Source organism: Balaenoptera physalus (genome assembly GCF_965194825.1).
Source record: "Balaenoptera physalus genome assembly, chromosome: X".
In the NCBI taxonomy this organism is placed as follows: Eukaryota; Metazoa; Chordata; class Mammalia; order Artiodactyla; family Balaenopteridae; genus Balaenoptera; species Balaenoptera physalus.
The window spans coordinates 56,614,488-56,631,129 of record NC_138903.1 but is presented as its reverse complement, the minus strand read 5'-3'; the positions used below and the strand labels follow the sequence as shown (position 1 = coordinate 56,631,129).

The window sequence follows — 16,642 nt, the reverse complement described above, 5'->3', positions numbered from 1 at the left end:
AAAGGAAACCATAAACAAGACCAAAAGACAACCATCAGAATGGGAGAAAATATTTGCAAATGAAGCAACTGACAAAGGATTAATCTCCAAGATTTACAAGCAGCTCATGCAGCTCAATAACAAAAAAACGAACAACCCAGTCCAAAAATGGGCAGAAGACCTAAATAGACATTTCTCCACAGAAGATATACAGATGGCCTACAGACACATGAAAGAATGCTCAACATCATTAATCATTAGAGAAATGCAAATCAAAACTACAATGAAATATCATCTCACACTGGTCATAATGGCCATCATCAAAAAATCTAGAAACAATAAATGCTGGAGAGGGTGTGGAGGAAAGGGAACACTCTTGCACTGTTGGTGGGAATGTAAATTGATACAGCCACTATGGACAACAGTATGGAGCTACCATACGACCCAGCAATCCCACTACTGGGCATATACCCTGAGAAAACCATCGGTCAAAAAGAGTCATGTACCAAAATGTTCATTGCAGCTCTATTTACAATAGCCAGGACATGGAAGCAACCTAAATGTCCATCGACAGATGAATGGATAAAGAAGATGTGGTACATATATACAATGGAATATTACTCCGCCATAAAAAGAAATGAAATGGAGGTATTTGTAATGAGGTGGATGGAGTTAGAGTCTGTCATACAGAGTGAAGTAAGTCAGAAAGAGAAAAACAAATACAGTATGCTAACACATATATACGGAATCTAAGGGAAAAAAAAAGGCCATGAAGAACCTAGTGGCAAGACGGGAATAAAGACAAAGACCTTCTAGAGAATGGACTTGAGGATATGGGGAGGGGGTGGGGTGAGATGTGACAGGGTAAGAGAGTGTCATGTACATATATACACTACCAAATGTAAAATAGATAGCTAGTGGGAAGCAGCCGCATAGCACAGGGAGATCAGCTCGGTGCTTTGTGACCACCTAGAGGGGTGGGATGGGGAGGGTGGGAGGGAGGGAGATGCAAGAGGGAAGAGAAATGGGAACATATTGTATATGTATAACTGATTCACTTTGTTATAAAGCAGAATCTAACACACCATTGTAAGGCAATTATACTTCAATACAGATGTTTAAAAAAAAAAATGAGGGCAGCCTCAGAGAACTCTGAGACAACATTTAACGCTCCAACATTCTCATTATAAGGGTCCCAGAAGGAGAAGAGAAAGAGAAAGGGCCTGAGAAAATATTTGAAGAGATTACAGACAAAAACTTTCCTAACATGGGAAAGGAAACACTCACTCAAGTCCAGGAAGCACAGAGAGTCCCATACAGGATAACCCATGGAGGAACACACCGAGACACATATTAATCAAACTGACAAAAATTAAAGCCAAAGAGAAAATATTAATAACAACAAGGGAAAAGCAACAAATAACAGAAAGATCAGAGCAGAAATAAATGAAATAGAGATAAAGAAGGCAATAGCAAAGATCAATGACACTAAAAGCTGGTTCTTTGAAATGATAAACAAAATTGATAAATCATTAGCCAGACTCATAAAGAAAGAAAGAGGACTCAATTCAATAAAATTAGAAATGAAAAGGAGAAGTTACAATGGACACCACAAATATACAAAGAATCTTAAAAGACTACTACAAGCAACTATACACTAATAAAATAGAAAACCTAAGAGAAATGGACAAATTCTTAGAAAATGCAATCTCCCAAGAATGAACCAGGAAGAAATAGAATATATGAACAGACAAATCCCAAGTACTAAATTTGAAACTGTGATTTAAAAACTTCCAACAAACAAAAGTCCAGGATCTGATGGCTTCACAGCTCAATTATATTAAACTTTTAGTGAAGAGTTAACATCTACCCTTCTGAAAATTTTCCAAAATTTACAGAGGGAGGGACACTCCCAAGCTCATTCTATGAGGCTGCCCTCACTCTAATACCAAACCAAAGATATCACAAAAAAAAGAAAAAGAAAATTACAGGCAAATATCACTGATGAACATCGATGCAAATATCCTCAACAAAATACTAGCAAACCGAACCCAACAACACATTAAAAGGATCATACACCATGATCAAGTGTGATTTATCCCAGGGACACAAGGATTCCTCAATATATGTAAATCAATCAGTGTGATACACTACATCAACAAATTGAAGAATAAAAACCATATGATCATCTCAATAGATGCAGAAAAACTTTTGACAAACTTCAGTACCCATTTATCATAAAAACTCTCCAGAAAGTGGGCATAGAGGAAACACACCTCAACATAATAAAAGCCATATATATCAAACCCACAGCAAACATTCTGAATGGTAAAAAAGTGAAAGCATTTCCTCTAAGATCAGGAATAAGACAAGGATGTCCACTCTCGCCACTATTATTCAACATAGTTTTGGAAGATCTAGCCACGATCACCAGAGAAGAAAAAGAAGTAAAAGGAATCCAAGTGGGAAAGAAGTAAGGAACTTCCCTGGTAGTCTATTGGTTAAGAATCCACCTTCCAATGCAGGGTACGTGGGTTTGATCCCTGGTCGGGGAACTAAGATCCTACATGCCACAGGGCAACTAAACACATGCACTGCAACTAATGAGCCAATGTGCCGCAACTAGAGAGCACACATGCTGAAACTACTGAGCCCACGTGCTCTAGGGCCACAACTCTAGCATGCCACAACTAGAGAGAAGCCCATGTGCCACAAAGAAGAGCCTGCACACCGCAACAAAAGATCCCACTTGCCAAACCTAAGACCCAATGCAGCCAAATAAATAAATAAATATTTTAAAGAAAGGAAAAGAAAAGAAGTAAAACTGTCACTGTTTGCAGATGACATGATACTATACATAGAAAACCCTACAATTCCTAGCAGAAAATGATTAGAGCTTATCAATGAATTTGGTAGTTTCAGGATACAAAATTAATACGCAGAAACCTCTTGCATTCTGATACACCAACAACAAAAGAGAAATTCAGAAAACAACCCCATTTACCATTGCATCAAATAGAATAAAATACCTAGGAATAAACCTACCTAAGGAGGCAAAAGACCTGTACTCAGAAAATCATAAGATACTGATGAACGAAATCAAAGATGACACAAACAGATGTAGAGATATACCATGTTCTTGGATTGGAAGAATCACTATTGTCAAAATGACTATATACCCAAAGCAGTCTACAGATTCAATGCAATCCCTATCAAATTACCAATGGCATTTTTCACAGAATTAGAACAAAAAAATTTACAATTTGTATGGAAACACAAAAGACCCTGAATAGCCAAAGCAATCTTGTGAAAGAAAAACGGACCTGGAGGAATCAGGCTCCCTGGTTTCATACTATACTACAAAGCTACAGTCATCAAAACGGTATGGTACTGGCACAAAAACAGAAATATAGATCAATGGAACAGGATAGAAAGCACAGATATAAACCCATGCACCTATGGTCACCTTATCTATGACAAAGGAGGCAAGAATATACAATAGAGAAAGACAGCCTCTTCAATAAGTGGTGCTGGGAAAACTGGACAGCTACATGTAAAAGAATGAAATTAGAACACTCCCTAACACCATACACAAAAATAAACTCAAAATGGGTTAAACACCTAAATGTAAGGCCATACACTATAAAACTCTTAGAGGAAATTGTAGGCAGAACACCCTTTGACATAAAGCACAACAAGATCTTTTTTCATCTGTTTCCTAAAGTAATGAAAATAAAAACAAAAATAAACAAATCGGACCTAATTAAACTTAAAAGCTTTTGCACAACAAAGGAAAGCATAAAACAAAAAGACTACCCTCAGAAGGAGAGAAAATACTGCAAAGAAAACAACCAACAAGGATTAATCTCCAAAATATAAAAACAGATCATGAAGCTCAATATCAAAAAAACAAACAATCCAGTCAAAAAATGGGTGGAAGATGTAAATAGACGTTTCTCCAAAGAAGACATACAGATGGCTAAAAAGCACCTGAAAAGATGCTCAATATCACTAATTATTAGAGAAATGCAAATCAAAACTACAATGAGGTATCACCTCACACCAGTCCGAATGGCCATCATCAAAAAATCTACAAACAACTAATGCTGGAAAGGGTGTGGAGAAAAGGGAACCCTCCTACTTTGTTGGTGGGAATGTAAACTGGTACAGCCAGTATGGAGAACAGTATGGAGGTACCTTAAAAAACTAAAAATAGAACTACCATATGATCCAGCAATCCCACTCCTGGGCATATATCCAGAGAAAACCATAATTCGAAAACATACATGCACCCCAATGTTCATTGCAGCACTATTTATAATAGCCAGAACATGGAAACAACCTAAGTGTCCTTTGATGGAGGAATGGGTAAAGAAGATGTAGTACATATATACAATGGAATATTATTCAGCCAAAGAAAAGAACAAAATAATGCCATTTGCCGTCACATGGATGAACCTAGAGATTGTCATACTGAGTGAAGTAAGTCAGAGAAATACAAACTGATATTGTTTATATGTGGAATCTTAAAAAAATGGTACAAATGAACCTATTTACAAAACAGAAATAGAGTCACAGGTGTAGAAAATAAACTTATGGTTACCAAGGGGGAAGTGGGGGGAGAGATAAATTAGGAGATTGGGATTGACATATACACATTATGTCATATACACGTCATATATAAACGTGACATATACACGTTTGCAGTATATAAAACATAGGTAACTAATAAGAACCTACTGCATAGCACAGGGAACTCTACTCAATGGTCTGTAATATCCTACATGTGGAAAGAATCTAAAAAAGAGTGGATATATGTATATGTATAACTGATTCACTTTGCTGTACAGCAGAAACTAACACAACACTGTAAATCAACTATACTCCAATAAAAATTAATTGAAAAAAAAGAAAAAATATCAGTTGCAATCATCACCATTTTGAAAAAAAAATAGTTAATATGTCCAAAACCACACACTTGATTCCCTACCCCCATAAAACTTGCTTCTCCCCCAGTCTTCTCATCTGAATAAATGTCATCACCATTCATCCACTTGCTCGGGCCTAAACCTAGGAATCATCATTGATTCCAATTTTTTCACACTGCCCAATTATGTAGAAAATCATCTAAATCTTAACGCCAAAGCAAATACAGAATCCAACTGTTTCTTAACACTTTCATCCAAGTCCAAACCAACATTATTTGTTGCCTTGGCTACTTCTGCAGTCACTTAGCATATCTCCTCATATCCACTCTTGCCCCATAAGGTCCATTGTCCACAGTTAAACCACAGTCATCCTTTTGAAATAGAATTCAAATAATATTTCTCAGACCAAAACCCTCCAGTGGCATCTCAACACACTTAAAATAAAATCCAAACTCCTTACCATGGTCTACAAGGCCCTTCATTATTTGCCAATTTCTGACCTTTAAGACTGGTATTTTTGTTATTCTTTGAGCATCCCATCTCTAAGACTTTGCCCTTGCTTTTCACTCAGCTTGGAACACTCTTTCCCCAGACCTTTTCATGGTTTGATTCCTCACATCATTCAGGTCACTGCTCAGATAGCACTGACTCAGAGAGGCCTTCCCTGACAATCCTATCTGAAATAGCTACTCCCCATCATACACTCCCTTTCCATATTTTATTTTTCTTCCTAGTGTTTATCAATACTTAAAATTATATTGTATGTTTGTCATTTGTTTATTTTTGCCTCTATTCACAATAATGATATGTATCCCTTGTTCACTCTCTCCTCTGTCATAGGTATATGACAGATCTCAAGATGAGATTAGGGCCCACTCTCTTCTCTTCTATTAAGGAAAAGATATGGAGACCAGAAAAAAATCTACTTAAAGCCAATGCCACACATGAAGGTGTCTGAAATATAGATTCCCATACCTCTTGTAATGTAAGCTAAGCTCAGAAAGCATAACAATTACAAGACTATTATTTCCCAAAACTATCAGGGACAAAATAATGTCAACAAGGAATACATACTTCCCTCATGTGAGACTAAACTCTGTCCTGGGAAAAATTAATGCTCTGTTTGGTAAGGTGTGCTTACTTCTTAGGTAACTAATGATGAAATTATCCATGGCTTTCACTGGTGGTGTGTATGAATTGGAATCAGAACACCCACCACTCACACAAAGGACCAGAGCCCACTCCTTTTCTTTTATGGTAGGCACAAGGCAGAAAATTTTTATTATCAACCAACCAAAGCCTGAGGTACTAGAATTTGCAAAACAAAAACAAGGGAAGGAGATTATAGAAAGGGTGGGACACCAGAACTAAAGATACAGTAAGTCCCCTACATACGAACGAGTTCCAGTCTGAGAGTGCATTTGTAAGTCCAATTTGTTTTTAAGTCCAACAAAGTTAGCCTAGGTACCCAACTAACACAATCGGCTATATAGTAATATACTGTACTATAATAGGTTTATCATACTTTCCACACAAATAATACATAACAAACAAAAAAATAAAGGAAACATTTTTAATCTTACGGTACAGTACCTTGAAAAATACTGTAGTACAGTACAACAGCTGGCATACAGAGGCTGGCATCGAGTGAACAGGCAAAAAGAGTTACTGACTGGAGGAGGGAGGGGAGGTGGGAGATGGCAGAGCTGAAGGATCAGCAGCACTAGGAGATGAAGGGCAAGATGCAATTTCACTCACGCCTGACATTGATGGAACGCACGTTAGCATCTTTGAAGGTTCATAACTTGAAGGTTCATATGTAGGGGACTTACTGTATTTCTAACATATTTCACATGAAGAAACTTGATCAAAGTCACAACTCAGGGTTTGAACTCAGAACCGTCCTCACTAAAGCTCATGCCCTTTCTACTGTATTCTAATCCCATTTCATTATTGATTGATAAGAGCCAAGATGCTTTAGTTGAAAGAGCAAAGAATTTTCAGTCAAAAACACCTTGTTCCAAACCCAGTTTTTTATTCCTTCTATCTTAATGACCTTAGACCTATCACTTTTTAAGTCTTAGTTGCATCATCCAAGAGGCAAGAATATCAGCTCTGTCTCATGGTGCCATTGTATTAAATGAAATAATGTATGAAATGAAAGGGTTTAACGTAGCACAGGGCACATATTAGGTCCTTGATAAATGGACTACTACTAGTCTTACTACTATTTTCAAAATGTACCTGGCATAATAAATAGTATATATTATACAGTGATTTAATGGTAGTTAATGTTATTAAGGAGTTTGTTGTCAGAACAGAGGCTATGTTTATATCTTGATGTTGCTATTGCCTAACTGCATATCCTTAGGTAAGTCATTTAACCTCTCAGAGCCTGGAGATAGGTGTACCTCAAGATTCCTTTGAGGCTTAGATAATTCAGACAAAGTACTTAACATAGTTCTAGGCACTCAATGCTCAAAATTATAGCTATTACTGTTATTATCAGAATAATGCATTAAAAGACTTCAAAGTTTATGCCATACACAGTGGGAAGCTCTCGTGCAGGTTCTTGGGAATAGTAATGATAAAGGAAGTGGGTGGATGCTTCTTCTCAATTCTTAAGTGTAGAGGCTCCCCAGCAGGGGTGACCTGACAACAAATGGTGTTTTGGTGTTGAAGATTGGTTTCTAGGTGGATCAGGTGGGGGGGACCACTGAGCTTAATGAGGCTAGTTTTCCATAGGTGGAAGGCTGGGATGAGGGAAATGAGGTTGTTAGAGGGAAGTGGTTGGATGCAGGTATGCATGGGGTTATGGCTGGAGAATCTTGAAGTCTTTTGAAATAAAGAGAGGCATAGTAATTCATGAAGGAGTCAAGAGGGAAGGGTCTCTCCTCCACCAGTGGGAGGAATTCAAATATGTTTGTGGGTAGAGTGGCTGGATACAGAGGAAAGGTGAATAATAAAGGTACCTGTGAGAGAGGGGTTAAAAATAAAGCATGGTCCATAGGGGACAGGGGAGGGGGAAGAGGCTCATGATCTCCTCCTCTCCACCAAGAGGAAAGACCAGGATGGATGGAGAGAGAAATTTACTGGCATAAGGGAAAGTGGTGGAAGGACTTCATACCTAATAGCATCTGTTTTCTTGATGATAAGGATAGGGGTTCATTTTTCTGGACTGATAACTAGGTGCCAAAGTAGGGACTTTAGGGAAAATGTAGAAGTTTAGAATAGCTGTGCAGGGAAGATGGGAGGACCCTCTAATTGGGAAGGAGAGAAATTACTTCACTTAGTGCTTTAGAACAGTGGTATTCAAACTTGAGTTAGAATCACCCTAGAGAGCTTGTTAAAACGCAGATTTCTGGGCCTAACACTGGAAATTTCTGATTCATTAGATATGGGTTGGGACTAGAGAATTTGCATTGAAAAAATAAGTTTCCAGGTAATGATGATTCTGCTGCCAGAGACCTGAGTGAGAGTTCTTGAATCCATTGAGTTTTCTGGCTGTATTACCATGAACAAACTCCTTGGCCACTCTATTTTGATTTCTCATCTGAAAGTTAAGGATGATAATCATAGTACCTATCTCATAAAGCTGTTATGAAAATTAAATTAGTTAAGACACATGAAGCACTTAAAACAGGGCCTGATAGTAACTTGGGAGAAATATGGAGTACTCAAGGATAGTTGGAAATCCAAGAAGACTGGGCAGTTATTTTTTCTGGCAACTTCTTCTCTTTGTCCTACCCCTATCTCTAAGTCCAGGCCCTAAAATTGCCTTCACCTCACTCCTAGGTGCTGACTGGTTTCTAGGGATATATCTGGAGAGACCTGCTCCCTGAACCTCAGTAGTAACTCTGCCTGTAGATTCTACACCTAAGCCTACATTCACTACCTCCTCTAGCCTGCCTGGTTTGCCTTGAGCTTTCTGACCTTTCCCATAAGAGGCCAACTTGCACCTCACTCTGAGTGGAAGCACAGCCAAAGCCCACAAAGCCCTGCTAGGGAGAGGTCTTGAGAGATGGCTGGAAAGAATCTTAGGTCTAAACTCTCCCCTAGAGGAATCACTCTGAATCCATACAGGCTGGAGGCACACACTGAGGAAAATGACCTTAGCTGCCAACTCCAGGCTGGCAACATTATATAAGTGAAGATAAATGGGAAAGACTGTTATCTGGAGCCCTGGATACTGACCTGACCCTTCACTGTGATTATTAGAAAACAATTCCTTATACTGAGTATAAATCTGTCTGCCTGTACATTCTACCCATATGGCCTCATTTTGCCCCCTTAAGATACAAATCTCATCAGTTCCTTCTACCCTGTGACAGCCCTTCAGACGTTGGCAGAAAGTGACCAAGTCCTCTTGAGTTTTCTCAGACCAAACATAGTGGTGGGTGATGGCAGTGCAATGAGTGTCTGGATGTCTCACCAATGCTAAGGAGAATAAGAATTTTAGAATCTGCCCTCTGGACACTAGATATATCTCTTATATGATTATGAATCGTTTATATGATTGTGTATCCCTTAGTGTTGCCATTCTTTCTCCTATTATGTATTTATTAATTTATTTATCATTTATTTATTTTTTGTGCCAGGCATATCATGCTGTGAATTCCTTTTGAAATTGAACTGACCTAAACAATCCTAATATTTTGCAGAAATGCTGCTTCAAAGCCCTATGGCCCTCATCCCGTAAGTAGAGTTTTAGAATGAAGTATCTAAATCTTTTTTTGCAACCCCAGTGATAGTTTTCTGTCCCCACAAGGCTGTCTGTAGGTGAGAAATAGCATGGTATACTAAAAAGAGCTTCAGGGTTGGCCTTAGAAAATTCGAGTTCAAATCTCAACACCTCTGCTTAGCAATTCTGTGCTCATTTGGATGTCACATAATGTTTTATATATCCAACTTATTTTTTGTTTATTTTTAAAATGGATGTAATAATCACCAGATCATGGAAGTGCTCTTGAAGGGTTAGTGAGATAACATATAAATTGCCTATCTCAGTGCCTGCATATAGTACACATCCAAGAGATGGTATTTCTGCCCTTTCCAATTAGTAAATTGGCATGGTAATAGTAACGGCACCTTCCCGTGGTTATAAGGATTGAATGAGATACCTGTGTAAAGAACGCTAGAGGACTATGCTACCTATTGTTTTAAAGTAATATTATTAGCAAATACATGTGTAGAAGAGTCAGAGTTGCACAGCCTTCTGGTCGGTGTGTGCTGAATTTCCAATCCTAGGCCTGAGAAGGTAGGGTGTAGAGAAAACACAGGAGTTTGGCTAATTGCCTCAGTCGAAATTGCATTCTCTCAGAGGAGGACTGAGTCAGGCAAAAACAAATAAAATTAGGAACTAGTGACAAGAATGTAGACTAATAAGGTTAGACTAACAATAAAAGGTAAGAAAATTAGGTAGGGGGAAAAGGTTGATAATTATAGTCCTCATTACCACTGTCATTCTAATAGATCTCAGTTATTGTGTCTGGAACTGGGTTCAGAAGTCTATAAATATTCCTCTCAAATCTTCCCAGCAAGCTTGTTTCTTTCCACATTTTATAGATAGGGAAACTGAATCTCTGAGAGGTTAAAGTACTTGTCTAAGATCACACAGCATGCAAATATTTTTTAATTAATTAATTGATTTTATTTTATTTTTGGCTGTGTTGGGTCTTCGTTTCTGTGCGAGGGCTTTCTCTACTTGCGGCAAGCGGGGGCCACTCCTCATCGCGATGCGCGGGCCTCTCACTATCGTGGCCTCTCTTGTTGCGGAGCACAGGCTCCAGACGCGCAGGCTCAGCAGTTGTGGCTCACGGGCCCAGTTGCTCCGCGGCATGTGGGATCCTCCCAGACCAGAGCTCGAACCCGTGTCCCCTGCATCGGCAGGCAGACTCCCAGCCACTGCGCCACCAGGGAAGCCGCCAGCATGCAATTTTAAGTGACAGATCTGGGATGCCAATTTAGACTCCAAAGCCACTCTATTGCTATGCCATGTCCTTACTCACTGGAGCAAGACAGCATGATGTAGCATGCCTAGAATCAGGTACTAGTTATAGTTCTGGATTAAGCTTGTACTTGCTGTGTGCCTTTGGGCAATTCAGTTAACTTGTCTGATCCAGAGTTGCCACATGTATAAAATAAGGAAAATAATACTTCTAAGAGTTGTTCTGTGGTATAAATGAGATTGTATGTATAAGGTGTTGTGAAGGCCCCAGCATCACCAACATTATGGAATGAGATACTGGAGAATATCCAGTGACACAATCTGAGAAAGAGGGGTTAGAGAAATAGAGGGAAACCAGAAGCCGAGTAGTGTTTTCCAACACAAGAAAGAATGTTTCCCAAAGAAAAGAGTGGCTAGCACTGGATAAAAACTGCAGATAAATAAGAAAATGAGTGAAAATGTTCCCTAAAATGTGGCAGTAAAAAAGGTCACTTGTGATCTCAGGGAAAGAACATTGGGCTGGAAGCCAGGTTGCAATAAATTGGGAAGCTAATGGAAAGTAAAGACATGGAAACAGTGAGTGGAGACTACTCTGGCCAGAAATTTGGCTGAAGAAGGAAGAGAGATGAGGCTGTTATTTTAGGAGGAGACAGTGGGGGAGATTTTATTTTGCAGTGGGAAGAATTCGAATATGTTTGTGGGGTAGAAGGTTTGGACATAAGGTGGAAGGTAAATAATAAAGATACCAGTGAGAGAGGACTTTTAAAATGAGGCATGGTTCTACTGAGTGAAGTAAGTCGAAAAGAGAAAGAGAAATATCATATGATATCGCTTATATGTGGAACCTAAAAAAAAAGCATACAAATGAACTTATCTACAAAACGGAAACAGAGTTACAGATGTAGAAAACAAATTTATGGTTACCTGGGGGAAAGGGGGGAGGGATAAACTGGGATATACGGATTGACATATATACACTACTATATATAAAACAGATAACTAATAAGGACCTACTGTATAGCACAGGGAACTGTACTCAACACTTTCTAATGGCTTATATGGGAAAACAATCTAAAAAAGAGTGGATATATGTATATGTATAACTGATTCACTTTGCTGTATAGCAGTAACTAATACAACATTGTAAATCCACTATACTCCAATAAACATTTTTTGAAAATAAAAAATAAAGTTAAAAAAAAACAGAGACATGGTTCATAGGGAGCAGGGGAGGGGGAGCTCTTGAGCTCTTGAGGCTAGGGTTGTTGAAAGGCCCCTAATCCTGACCTTGAAGAATGTTCCCAACTTAGCTGGAAAGGACTTGTGTTTAAAAACTAAAAGGCAAAATAAATAAATAAATAAAAAATAAAAGGCAGCAGGGTTGTGTCAGGTGGGAGAGTACCCCCAGGCTAAAGGGTCCTCTTGCTGCCAGCTCACATTTCTTCATCTGTAGGGCTCTTTGGCTAAGTTCAACATATTCAAAGTCTTTCTGACCTCTCCCATTTTGTCCTTTACACCTGGTTCTCTAGTTAATTTATTTATTCCTCTGCTGTGTACCAGACTTCTTCCCAGACCTGTCACTTACTAGCTGTTTGACAATTGGGCAATCAGTCTATGCCTTAGTTTTCTTATCTCTAAATTGTGAATAAAACTAGGGTTTTATTCACAATTATAAGTAATTGTTACTTATACTTATTATTTAAGTACTTATACTTAATTATTACTTATACAATAATATAATTGTAATTATTAATTACAATTTAATCCTAGTTATAAGGATTAAATGAGCTAATATATGTAAAATATTGAGAAGAGTGCCTGGCAGATAGCAAGTGTTGCATAAGTGTTAGTTATTAATTATTAGCTCATGATGCTTACCAATTAGTGGAAGGGAAAGGACAGACATTAAACAATCAAGGAAATTAATCAATTAAATTATTACAGATTACAATTCAGTGCCAGTAAGGAAATAAACAGAGTGCAGTGGACAGGGCAAGACTTGGATGAGTGAGGCTTATATGAGGATGTGACACTCTGCCATGAAGACACAAATCCTCCCTTGACACCACAGATCTTAACTTCAGCTCCACAATCTCTCCTGCTTCCATTCCCTCTCTCCCTGCTTCAGTCCCTGAAGCTTTTCAGTTCCTGCCAAAGGCGTGGCTTGGTCACTATTCACCCGCTCTTCCCCAACTCCTCCCCCACTCTCACTGTCAGGGGTGAAACTTTTTTGTGTAGCCACGCCTAGACACTCAAGTGGTCCAATAGCTGCTTCACGGGGGTGGAGAAGTAGGCGTAGCATGAAAAGAAAAGAGAATAGGTTCTTGCTGTTGTTGCTACACGTGGACGTGAAATGAGTCAGAGCAGAGCTTTGATTGTAACGAATTTCATCTACTGTGAGTGTAGTATGGAGACTGGGGGCTGAGAGGTGGGGGCTTGGTGGGATGTCTGGCCTGTGCTGAGGTACGTTTGTCCAGGAATTCCGTTACTGGAGCAAGATCCATCCATCCATTCATTTACAGGGTAAGTGTGGGAACACCCTCTGGCATGGCAAGGTGGCTTGGACCTGTGAGGCATAGAGATGAGAGTTCAGGATCAGGTTAGGATGACCCTGCTAAGGTGCTACAAAGTCAGAATGGCTGGGAAGGTGTCCTGTGGCTGTCTGTCTGCCCATCCATCTGTATCCAGAGAGTGCTGTGTAAGGTGCCATGGACCTGAGCTAATACCCTGATGGCTTTGGTGAGCCAGTTCCCCTAGGGTAGGCTTGTACTGGACCCTTATGGCCTCTGGGAACATGCCTGGACCTGCCCAACCACCCTGAGTATCTCCAGTTAGGAGATAAGGAAGAGAAAAGAGAAGGAGGCTAGGAGCTTAGGGGAGAGAGGGAGGAGTTGGATCAGATTTGTGAAGCATCCCGAGGGACGTTGAGCTGCTGGCCTACCCACTTGGCCCCTGGGCAAGTCGAGGCTTGTGTAAAGAGTTTGCAAGCTCTATTTGGGGGCTTTCAGTCTCACCCACCCGGCTGGGTTTCACTTGATCCCTCACTCCTGGAAACTGAGCCCAGGGCAGTGATATTTTGATCCTGCTTTACATCAAACATTGACCAAAAGGCCGAGGCAGCTGTGAGAACTGGGGGGCAAGTAGAGACCCGCCAGAAACTAGGCTGGGGAAGCAGAGACTGCAAGGTCTTGTTTGGACAGGTGTTGGCAGTGCTGACCAGTATCATACCATTGCAGGGTGGCTAAGGCAGGAGAGTATGGGCATCTTCCCCTACATAACTCTCCTGTCCCCTCTTTCACCCCAACATACCTTCAATTCAACATAACAGACTCACTGAGCACCTACTCTGTGCCACCACTGTGTGAGACAGACAAATGCCTAAGACATAGTCTATGCCCCCTGGGACCTCATCATGGGTATAAGAACAAATAAATATAACACAAGATAGCTTTAAAGGTCCAGTTAAAGTATGCTTTGGTATTGTCAGGTAAGGATCACATCTAGTTGAGCCAGAGTAAATCAGAAAGTGTTTTTTGATTGTTTGGTTTTTGACATTGTATCACCTTTCAGGGCTCCAGAGCCAGACTACTTGAGTTCAAATCCCATCCCTACCATTTATTAACTTGTGTGACATTGGACAAGCATAATTACTTTCCCCTGTCTGAATTCTGTTTCAATCTAGTCTAGAATGGAGATAATGATAGAGCTTACTTTATCAAGTTTTTGTGAGGCTTAAATTAGATAATCCATGTGAAATACTTGCACACACTTAGCACAGTGGCTGGACCAAAATAAGCACTCAATAAATGTTAACTATTATTATTATTTAAGATGAGCCATGAAACACAGATAGGATTTCAACAGGTGGAGGCAGGAGAGAAGGCAGTCCAAGCCAGAAGAAAAACAGGAACAACTGTTTGGAGGCAGGGAAGCTCAGGGCATGTGAAAAGAACACCAGCTGAACTGGATTTTAGAGTACAGTTACGTGGAAAGTGAAAGTTAAAGTTGCCATGGTAGATTGATGACAAACTGTGGAAGACTTTTGGATGCTAGATTTTCTGTTCAATTCGTCACACTGTGGAAAATCATTGAAAGTCTCTGAGCTAAAGAAAAAAGGTAAATCTGTGTTTCAGGAAGAATAATCTGGTAAACATGCGTCAACTGAATTGGAATAGGAAAACATGAGATGTGGATAAACCACATGCAGAGAGGGAATGAGACCCTGAACTGAGGTGGTGATTATGGGAATAGAAAGGAGGCAATGAATTTAACAATACATCACAGAAGTTGAATCTGCAGAATTTAGAAGTTGATAAATTATATGAGATTGAAAAGAGAAGAATGAGAGAATCACTATCTCTTGGAATTGGTTTAGACTTTAAAAGGTTATGTATTCCAATCCCAATTCCATCCATTTCTGTGGATGGTACAAATAGAAAGGATATCTACTTTCTGAGTTAGACACAGCTTATTCAAGTCCTGGGTCTGCTACTTACCTGCTGTTTGTGATCCTAAGCATATTATTTATCCATCATTCCCAAACAGGATCAATACGATATCCATAGGGCATTTAGAAATATGTGTTAAGAGTGTGATTTTTTTGCACAAAGAATGAAGTACTACTGAATTTAGTACCAACCAGTTTGAGACAGCAAAGTATTGTTCTTCTCACCCACTTATTTTTTTTATTTTTTTAGCATCTTTATTGGAGTATAATTGCTTTGCAATGGTGTGTTAGTTTCTGCTTTACAACAGAGTGAATCAGCTATACATTTACGTATATCCCCATATCTCCTTCTTCTTGCATCTCCCTCCCACCCTCCCTATCCCACCCCTCTAGGTGGTCACAAAGCACCGAGCTGATCTCCCTGTGCTATGCAGCTGCTTCCCACTAGCTATCTATTTTACATTTGGTAGTGTCTATATGTCCATGCCACTCACTTACTTCGTCCCGGCTTACCCTTCCCCCTCCCCATGTCCTCAAGTCCATTCTCTATGTCGGCATCTTTATTCCTGTCCTGTCCCTAGGTTCTTCATAACCTTTTTTTTAGATTCCATATATATGTGTTAGAATATGGTATTTGTTTTTCTCTTTCTGACTTACTTCACTCTGTATGACAGACCCTAGGTCCATCCACCTCACTACAAATAACTCAATTTTGTTTCTTTTTATGGCTGAGTAATATTCCATTGTATATATGTGTCATATCTTCTTTATCCATTCATCTGTCGATGGACACTTAGGTTGCTTCCATGTCCTGGATATTGTAAATTGAGCTGCAATGAACATTGTGGTACATGACTCTTTTTGAATTATGGTTTTCTCAGGATATATGCCCAGTAGTGGGATTGCTGGGTCATATGGTAGTTCTATTTTTAGTTTTTTAAGGAACCTCCATACTGTTCTCCATAGTGGCTGTATCAATTTACATTCCCACCAACAGTGCCAGAGGGTTCCCTTTTCTCCACACCCTTTCCAGCATTTATTGTTTGTAGATTTTTGATGATGGTCATTCTGACTGGTGTGAGGTGATACCTCATTGTAGTTTTGATTTGCATTTCCTTAATGATTACTGATGTTGAGCACCACCCGCTTATAATACCAGTAGTAACCCCAGTGAGAAATACTGAACGTCTCCAAAACTCAGTCTGAAGGGAGAATAGTAGACATGTCATAGTTTTGTTGGAAGGATTAAAAGAAATAATCCCTGTGAAGTATCTAGCACAATATCTGATGCATAGTAGGTAGAAAATTCATAGTAGGAAGTTCATGAATCATAATTTTCTT

The 16,642-nt window shown here is 39.4% G+C and overlaps 1 protein-coding gene across 8 annotated transcripts in view; it reads left to right on the top strand.

Annotated features, from left to right (window-relative positions):
- Positions 1-16,642, top strand: part of EDA2R (ectodysplasin A2 receptor) — a 137,230-nt gene that overhangs the window by 33,498 nt on the left and 87,090 nt on the right. For 6 of the 8 annotated variants that reach the window (XM_082444993.1, XM_082444992.1, XM_082444989.1 and 3 more), the window contains exon 1: positions 424-13,377. The exons of the other annotated variants lie outside the window; for them this stretch is intronic. The gene's annotated coding sequence lies outside the window, so the exon portion shown is untranslated. Of the gene's footprint in view, positions 1-423; positions 13,378-16,642 lie in introns of those variants that run through there. 8 annotated transcript variants of the gene reach the window in all.